We start from the raw sequence: 10413 nt of genomic DNA, 5'->3' as shown, positions 1-10413 counted from the left end.
GACCAGGAAGACATATGAAATATCCTCTTCATTTCAGATGTAAGGACTTTATGCAGGATCCAAGTTCAGAATACTAATCATTTTGCTGAGTTTTTTTAAAAAAATCATGAGTCAATATGACCAAGCACTGCAGATTTAGCTCCTATACTTTTTTGCAGTGCCACATAAAATACACACATCTCATTTTATATTTCTTTACTGATTTATAAATGTAAATTGTATTATCTGTTATGTCCTCCAGTGTAATATTGTGATGAGATTGTTGGACTAGGGCTGAGGTGACCTAGATTCAAGATTACTTTCAACCATAAGAAGTCTACTGAATAACTTTGGGCTAGTTAGCACTACCTACCTCACAGGGTCAATACTGGAGGGAAAAAATACTGTAAGTGATTCCTCCCTCCCTCCTTCCCTCCCTCCCTCTCTCTCTCTCTCTCTCTCTCTCTCTCTGAGAGAGAGAGAGAGAGAGAGAGAGAGAGAGAGAGAGAGAGAGAGAGAGACTCCTGTTTGTTGTCTTCAGTTTTATTTCTGATAATGCTATCTTGAAATTCTGGAAGTAAGTCAAGAAAATCATGAGCATAATCTTCATTGTAAACCACAATACAGTGCATTTTATATTACGATATTAGACGTATATTTAGAGGGAAATATTTCTCAAGCACAGTTCATTAAAAAGTTACATATGCTGACATTGTGACTTCGATTGTTTTCTGTTCTAAATCAGGTGATTATGAATCTCAGCAACATGACTAACTACAAGATCACAATCCAATATGCAATTAAGCATATAAAAAAAATCTTCAACCTCAATCAATAAATGCATTTAATCCAGTATTAGACCACAGCCGGAAATGTCAAGGTGTATCAGGAAATGAAAAAGAGTGTTCAAGTTAGAGAATAGCATTGCTAGAGAGACTTAAACCCCAACATTTCTTTTTTCTTCTGCAAATTAAGCAATATTGACAACCTTCCAACACAAAGTTGGTATTTTCTTTAAAAAGAACACTAATTCTTTTCTGCTGAATCTCTTACTTGCCCATAGCCTTAACTCAACACTAAAGATTTGTTTGCATTCTATCATTTGATGGCAAAGACATCTAAACTTCTGCTGCCAAGGCCTTTTTCTTATAATATTGCATTCTTTGCCAAGGAAGGAAGGAAGGAAGGAAGGAAGGAAGGAAGGAGGGAGGGAGATGGGAATGAGGAGGAAGGCAGGGAGAGAGGGAAAAAGGAAGGCAGGAACCCCCTCGCCCTGACAGTAACCACAATGCTAATGCGGCTCTCAATGAAACTGAGTTTGACACCCCTGATATAAAAGGTTGTTAAGTGAATGTAGTTTCCCCATTGACTTTGCTTGTCGAAAAGTTGCAAAAGGGGATCACATGACCTTGAGACAGTGCAACCATCATAAATATGAATCAGTTGCCAAGCATATGAATGTAAATCACATGACCCTGGGAATGCTGAAATGGTCATAAGTGTGAAAAATGGTCATAAGTCGCTTTTTTCAATGCCTTTGTAACTTCGAACAGTCACCAAGCGAACTGTTGTAAATCGAGGACTACCTGTACTTTATCACTTTTTTCCTTTTTTTGGGGGGGGTCATCAAGTTTTTGACACCTTGCTAGGCGACTGGTGGTACTCGGATATTGCCATATCCTAAAAGTGGTACAATGGGTTGAAAAATTGAAAAGCCCTGGACTACATCACTAGTTAAGGATACTGATACAAAAGTGATTCACAAGGGAAAGGGGGGCTCTTGGTTCATTCATCGTTCTTTTCATACTTGTTTACAGCTAAGGAAGACAAGGATCAAAAATAGAGGTCACCTGTCTTAGAACGTCAGCCGAAATGGAGTCAACGTTAGTGAGTTTATCCTTAAAGAAAGGAGGCCTAATTCTAATAATCTATTCATCATCAGAAAAATTGTGAAGTATCCAATTCTTCCATGTATATGTTCCCTCCCCATTCATAATAATATAACACTCAAGAAAATGCTGCATTTAACAGAACTGCAGAGAGCCATTGGAAAAATTGCTCCTTCATCACTACTTGCAATCACATGAAAAACAGGATATTAAATTCACTACATAATCTTGCTTATCCAAAGTCCTTGAGAAAAGCAAATAGTTTAATGTTAGGTTGCTAAAACTAGCGTAATGTAGACTTTCAAAAGTGTCTAAATGTGCAGACTGAAAAAAAAATCATCAAATCTATCTGAATATTTTTGCATAGCAACTGTTGCTAAGAAAGATCTGCAAGCCTAAGCCAAAATTTAGAAGAACTTGAATCCCATCAGCATTTCAAGCAGCTGGAGAAGACTAAATATACATAGTCAAATGACTGACTTCCTTCAGTGTTTCTACTTTTAGATATTTCAAAGGGAAAAAAGATAGAAAAATAGCCATTCTATATCCATTCTATATTACCAAAGTAGAAATTATTGGAGTGCCAGATTCTATATCCCATTTTCATATATTGCTTTCTATTCATTAAAGAAATAATATTCACTTTTTAAGGTTTGATTGGGTATATCTAGAGACACATGGATCTCTCCCTCCAATTCATAGACAAGAAATAGTGTGAGTTGTAAAATTCCATCTCTAGCATCATGGACCACATACAACACCTTAAGTACAGTCCTCAGAATATAGAGAGAGTAAGGAAGATGACTTTGACATAGATGCAGGAACTATTACTTAGGAAAAATGGGCTAAAATATTTCTTAATGTCCAGGCTAATAGTAATATTCAGAAGCAGCTGAGACTGATACTAGCTAATACACTGGTATAAGAAGGGGAAGCACAATCTGATTGGCAAAATGCTGTCAGTCGATGTAGTTTTACCCTTCCTGTAGAGTTGATTTCCTGGTCTGATCTAACTGCATATTTTAATGTGACAGATAAGGGGAGGTATTAAATAAACATATGTTTAATATGCATTTAATATGTTAAATATAAGCATGCTAATCATATTCATTCATGAAATTAAAATTACATCAAATTTAGTTTTGGACTTGCTCTTCCCTACCTTTTGAAATGTGGCCCTTGTACCTACAAATAATAATAATAACAACAACAGTAAATATAAATAGAGTTGGAAGGGACCTTGGAGGTCTTCTAGTCCAACCCCCTGATCAAAACAAATGTGGCAAATGTGGCCTTTGGCACAAAAAAGTTTGCATGCATCATTTATAGTGTTTCCCTAATTTCTTTTGTGCTTTGGATTAGGCAGCTGGCAGATTTCTCATTTGTATTGTGTTAAAAATATTAAAAAAATTTCACCGTCTGTTCTCATTGAACATACTGGAACAAAGATGGCTTCCTGTTTTATTTTTCAAAAGAGAATAAATCTTTGGTTAAATTTCCATGAGCAGAACATGGATTTCTTGCTTTCACCTTGCATTTTGCAAGGTGGCTAAAAGGCCATTGAGCTTCACTTCAGTAGTCTGCAACTTCTTATATTTTGATCGTGAGAGGACTTGGAAGCCAGGGAGGCAGAGCAAACAAACCCCACCCAGATATTTAAAAATATATTGGCTATAACATTAAGAAGAATATTATTAAATAGAGAATTGAAATTAATTCAGCAGGAAATCCAGGGAGAGAAAACCTTTTACATAGTTTTGGGACACTGCGTTATCAAGTCAAACTATCTCATCATGAAATAGTTTGTTGCTAGGAAAGAGCCTGAACAAGGTTCGCCAGTTGTGACACTTGCAGCTTCCTCATTCTGTGCAGATTTAGTTCATTTAACAATAGTGAATATGAAACCACTATGAAAGCAAAGGCAAAAGGGTGCCCTGCAGGATGCAGAATATGTGTAAAAAGTCATTCCCAATTATGAAATTCAGTGGGATTTACTCTTGAGGTTATTTGTAGAGGTTTATTGCTCTTAGCAACAGTTGCTACCCTTATACATAATACACAGAAACAAATATATAAGATGGGAGATATTCAGATAGCTTATTATTCCTTCTTAACACTCCTGAGAAGCACATTGCAGGGTGAAAGGCACCAGCAACCATTTCACCGTGCAAGTAAATTTTAAAAAGCTAAGGAACAGAGGAAAAGACTTAAATGAACATTGCCTTAACACAGTGTTTAATTTAAGCAAGATCACCATTAAATGTTTACTAAATGGTTTCTTCCTAAAGTTTTCCCACTTCTACATATCTCTTATTTATTTTATTTTGAAATGAGCATAGCAAAATAAATTATTCAGCCAACAGTTGGCAAAAGGCTAGACAATATATTAATAATATAGTTATAAGCATGAGTTTTTTGATTCAGTCATGTCCATTTCCAATTTTTGATTTGCAAACGCCACAGGGATAAAATATCAGAATACCTAGAATTTAAATAAAAGGGTCAAATATGGCTCTCCGAGTCGTTGAGGACAATCCTTCAAAAATTCCTGCAAACTATTTTTCCAATATGGCAGAAGGAAATAAATGAAAATATATAGAAAGGAATCAACTGATGACATTCAGTTAACCCAGTGGTTCTCAACCTTTTCTATATCCTGCACCCCTAGAACGCCTCTGATATATTCTCACACCCCTTACAAAAGTTCAAAATAATGGCAATGAATCATGCATATACACTATACTTTTGAAATTTCTAAACCCAAGTTTTTATACCTCCTGGAATATTGTCTCTCAGCCCCAGGGCATGCGAGCACTCCCGGTTGGGAACCCCTGAGTTAACCCATTAGAATGAATTCATTTACATAAGATTAATTATTGTCACTTGTGGTTGTTAAATATAAATCAAATTAAATGTAGTGCTTGCTTGATCCCACAACTTGTCTTTCTTAGCTCTGCCTGCTTTTTAGGAATGCTTGCAATTTGTTTGGAAATTTTGTGATAACTTTAAAAAGATCTGTGATGTTTCCATGTTTCACAGCAATGGAATACAGTGTACAAAAAATAGGAATTGCAGCCGTTTTTACTGCAAGTACTTGAAGTGTTAATAATCCATATTCATTAATCAGCTTCCCCCAAAAGAAAAATGGGGAAAAGGTGATTTTAGCTGTGTGAATTAATTCAAGGCAGACTGACAAACTGTAATGACCGTAATGCACCAGAACACAAATGTTATCCCCCAGTGCTATCTTTTTGTTACTGCACACACTCAGATCATTTATATACCACAACTCTTGGGCTTTATTTAATGTACTACTTATCATTTAGTTGTCCTTCCCAAATAAGCTATGAAACAGCTTGCATTTGGCTATGTGCCTTTCTTACAATGTTATTCTGTTCTACAGTTCTATAAAAACCTTAAAGCAATGTTACTGGGATAGTAACAAAAGTACCCATATACCATGAATAAAAACTAAAACCTTTATGTTCCTTGTGGGAGCACTGCCCCTTAAGTCAGAAATTTTGCAAGAATCAAAATTGGGCTACTTTATCGGGGTACTTTATTTTTTTATGTTATGTATTTATTAATTAGTTAAAGAATTTATTATTTTAAATGATGAAGCATCCATGCAAATAAGATAAAGTAGCATATGCATACTCAGCTGACAGCATGGACAGGTAGTCCTTGACTTACAACAGTTCAAAGTTACAACAACACTGAAAAAGTGACTTATTTCCATTTTTCACCCTTATGACCACTGCAGCATCCCCATAGTGACATGATTTACATTCGGATACTTGACAACTGGTTCCTATTTATGACGGTTGCAGTGTCCCAGGGTCATGTGATCACCTTTTGCAACCTTCTGACAAGCAAAGTGAATGGGGAAGCCAGATTCACTTAACAATTGTGTTACTAATTTAACAACTGCAGTGATTCGCTTAACACATGTGGCAAAAAAAGTCATAAAATAGGGCAAAATTCACTTAACAAATTTCTCACTTAGCAACATAAATTCCGGGCTTAATTGTGGTCATGAGGACTACCTCTATATGGATTATTTTCCCCAAAGAAGACAGATATGACATTGCACAGTTAGTATTTAATTATCTCAAACTCTCACTTTGAGAAATCATGGCAATTTTAGTAGAGTTCTAGACACTGCAGTACACAGGAAAAGGAATGACTTAGGACTTTTGTGGCAGAACAAAATAATTGGTGACAATGGCAGGTTTTTCGAACATTACATTAACATGGTTGCCTCTGGCCTTGATGCTCCCAGCCTCTGAATATGAATCTGAGATAAACTGAATCCAGAGACCAGCCATTGAATAAACCCTCTTGCATTTTATGAAGTTGTTCTATAGCTGGGCAAGGAAGAGAAAGTCATTTGGAGAATTCTACTACCTCATGCTTGGGAGTTCTGGTGCAATGGGAGTTTTCCAGTTTACCCAGAGAAAAACATCCATTTCCATAACTTAAAGCTGCTTTGGATAAAAATTTACTCCATACATTAATGTTGTGAGAGAACACAGAATACAAGCCTCTAATGAATCTGTGCATGTGTATGTTAATGTACTTAAGAAATTAGCTCAATCGAGTAAGGATGGTGCTGCCAAAAAGAGGATGAAATGGTCTCAAAACACTGTGTGATAAATATCTACAGCAGGAAGATTTGACATTGGATAAAACAGACACTCACCATGGCCAGATGATACAAAAATCTCAAAAAAGAAAATTGCCTAATGGCAGCAGTGAGTAGCATCTTTTTAGACAGATATGTTCATCATGTTCATCAGCAGAAGGTGATAAAAAGGTCAGCCAAAGATAGACAAAAGGTGACTTGGGAGACTGTGTTCTGGGAAAAGCAGAGTTTGTTACATGAAAACCAAGGAGGCATCTCATAACCATGACATGAAATGAGCACATCCAAAGACCAGGTTTGTAAAAGTGATTTGGATAGCAGAAAATGACAATAATATGAATTTTATTTTTTCAATTTCAGTTAGAAAAAAAATGTGAATGCTGAGTTAGACAGAATGCAAGAAAATGGTATTAGTCAAGAACTACATGAACATACAAACTGGATACTCAGCTTGTTGATTATGACAAAAGAGATACTAATGAAAACTTGTCATTGTATCCCTCTGAAGACTATGGTGCAGGAATATCCTCTTGCCAACAATAGATAATATTTGGCCTGTTATTAAAAGTGCATTGATTTTTGTTGAATTAGATACCACCAAAAGCTTTTGGCAAATGAAATTGGCATCACAAGCTCAATCAAATACAGTGTGGCTTTTTTTGTTTCTCTTTTTTTGGGTTCTCAAATAACTTGAGAATTATCAAGATGCAAAAGATTCTGTCCTGTAGGAACCTCTAAATATTGTCTGATTTATAATGTTTTTTTGTCTGTACAGCAACTGTTGAAAAGTCTGAGCAATTTTTGAGATATTTCATAAAAAGGTTATTTAAACGAAAGCAAATGACAGGTTGATCTTGCTACCATATTACAACATGTCATCTCACCTGATGAAATTAAACCCTATCCAAAGAAAACAAAGACTTTCATGCAAGTCCTAACTGCTGAGAATCTGGATCTACAGCATTCTTTTCTAGTTGCCTATGGCAACTTTATGAAATATCCTAATTATTTGGATATGTTGGAACCATTGTGCCCGCTCATTAGATAAGGTATGTTTTGCCTCAGGTCTGAGGTAATTGATTCTGCATTTCAGCAATTGAAAGTTGCCTTAACTAAGAAACTTCATCTGCTTTATTATAAGCTGAATGTGCCAGTTTCTCTGGTAACTAAGGCTACTCCTACCATCTTGCTACAATTCAGGAAGGCTAATCTAAAAAGCACTGTTGCATATGCCAGCCATTTACTTGTTATGTTCACAAATCACAAACCACTTCTGCCCACAACTCAACCACATAAACTTGCAACTTGCCATCTTGCATCCAGCTTCTTAATTAAACATTGCAGCCTTTTGATTTTGCAGTTTGATGCATTTCTGGAAAAAACAAATATAGCTGATTCTTTAGGACATCTTCTATTACTTGAATTCTATTAGTTCTTCCTACTACTACTCCAAGGCCCCTTCCAACTGTTATTCTGTTATCCTGATTCAGGATTAAATTCATTGATGGAGTAGATTAGATATTGAGTTGTTGATTTATGAAAGTTATTTAAAAAAAAAACTTACTTTGTTTCTCTGCTAGAAGTGTTACTCACAGCACTTAGACATATTGTTTGGTGTAACATATGAGTTGGAACAATTAAATTAAAATATTGTTCAACCAACAAATGGCCACAGATAATTTCTAATACATTGCAACTGTTTAAGCATATTGTTGCCAAATATCCTTACATTGTAAACTTTTTACAGGCTAAGCAGCCAATGTAAGATACAGAAGTCATTATAGTCATCACACGAGATACACCAGGATGTGAGGCAAACAAAACAAATTCTGGGTGCTTAATTTTAATGGGAAATTAATTAATTAATTAAAAACTTTTATATAAGTTTTTGTTGAACTCCCATAATATGTGCTTACAATCACTGATTACTCTTCTTACCTGAAGGCAATTTTCACTACCACACATTTCAGCTGTTTCAATTATCAGTGCACTGCATGATATTTTTATTTCTATTGCATATGAAGCTGTTCCTGGAAATGCCCAGCCATTTTCAGGTCACCTTGCTTTATCTTCTAAAATTTTTGATTAGCTATTTGTTCAATTATTTATTTATTTTCTGTGCTTGTCTTCAGACCCTGACTAAGAAAGAATATATGAACACTTGCTGAATGGTTTAATTAAACAATGAAATGAGTTCTATATAGTTTAATGTATAATGTGTTCAGTATAGTGTTCTACAAAGTCTAAAATCAGTTTTGTTGTACATTGGATCAGAAAAGCTGTAATTAAGCATCCTTTACCATTCAGCAGGATGATTAAGTGTTGTTTAGTAACATTTTGAAGATTAAACATGCCAGATTTCTGATCTGCATTATGCTCAGTTGGAAAATTTGCTTAGCCTCCAAAAGATAATCCACTTTTACAGGATTTTCTCCCATCTATGATTCATCCAGGATATCACTGTTAACTATCAATGAATGCTACTAAAGTCAGTGGCATTTATTTCTCATGATACATGTCCACTTTGCATAGTGGCCTCGAACCAGGAGACTACAAGTTCTAATCTGGTCTTAAACATGAGAAACCACTGGATGACTTTGGGCCAGTCAGTTTCTCTCACCAAACTCATCTCATAGGGCTATATTTTGAGGGGAAAATAGAGAGAGGAAGGAGTGGAATCAGTGGAATGACTTGGCCTCCAGAAGTTGTGGGTGTTCCAACACTGGAGGTTTTTAAGAAGAGATTGAACAACCATTTGTCTGAAATGGTATAGGGTTTCCTGCTTGAGCAGCAGTTTGGATTAGAACACGGGTCGGCAACCCACGGCTCCGGAGCTGCATGTAGCTCTTTGAGCCTTCTCCTGCGGCTCCTCTGCCATTTGCAGGGACAGAGACAGAGAGAGGCACTTGTGCTTCCCTTCTCTCCCCCCCTCTCTCTGTAAAAAAGAGAGTGGCCTTACCCTATTCTCTGATGAGCTGACAAGCTTATTGGGTGGGGCTCCTCCCTTTGCTGTGTCTCTGCAGGAAGCAGGAAGCAGGAAAGGGAGGAAAGAGCCAGCCCAATAAGAATGTGTGTCAGCTTGTTGGAGAACAGCTTGAAGCCAGCTTGCCAAGTGACCAGAAGATTGGAGAGAGGGAGAGGGAGGGGGAGGGAGAGAGAGAGGAAAGAGAGAGAGAGAAAGAGAGGGAGAGAGAAAGAGAGGGAGAGGGAGAGAGAAAAAGAGAGAGGGGGAGAGGAAAGAGAAAGAGAGAGAGAGAGAACTCATGCACAGCAGTCTCTATTTCGTTTTAATCAAACTCTTCAATCAAGCTGTCTCTCTTTCTTTCTCGCATGCGCGCAAGTTTTGCGGCTCCCAGTGTTTTCTTTTTTCTGGGAAACAGGTCCAAGTGGCTCTTTGGGTGTTTAAGGTTGCAGACCCCTGGATTAGAAGATCTCTAAGTTCTCTTCCAACTCTGTTATTCTGAGTATTTGCCACCTTGACTTACTGATAAAATAATGAAAATGAGATAAAATCTAATTAATTAATTAAACAGGCATATAATCAGCTGTAATTCTTGATTCCAAACTCAAGGCACTCAGTTACTACACCTTTTCACTTGCTATTGTTTTCTCTCCAAACATGCATTTACAGTTTTCCTTATATTTACTGATCTGCAAAACGCAATATAGTATACAGAATGACTGGAAAAGTGGGTGATTAAGGGAACAGTTTTGTATCTTGAAATGGGAAGCATATGTGCAGGAAAACATAACTTGTGGGAAAACCCATTTTTAAAAAAAAATTAAATTTGAACTTTCAAAATTAATTCTGGAAAAAATCAGACCAAGTTTGCCCATCCCTAGAAATTATCTATTTGGATTTTTTTAAGCATAATAATATGTGGGAGAACTTTTACTCAT

The sequence above is a fragment of the Crotalus tigris genome, unplaced genomic scaffold (genome assembly GCF_016545835.1).
Source record: "Crotalus tigris isolate CLP2741 ecotype Arizona unplaced genomic scaffold, ASM1654583v1 scf7180000017551.9496454, whole genome shotgun sequence".
Taxonomy (NCBI): domain Eukaryota; kingdom Metazoa; phylum Chordata; class Lepidosauria; order Squamata; family Viperidae; genus Crotalus; species Crotalus tigris.
Note: the sequence above shows the minus strand (reverse complement) of the source record.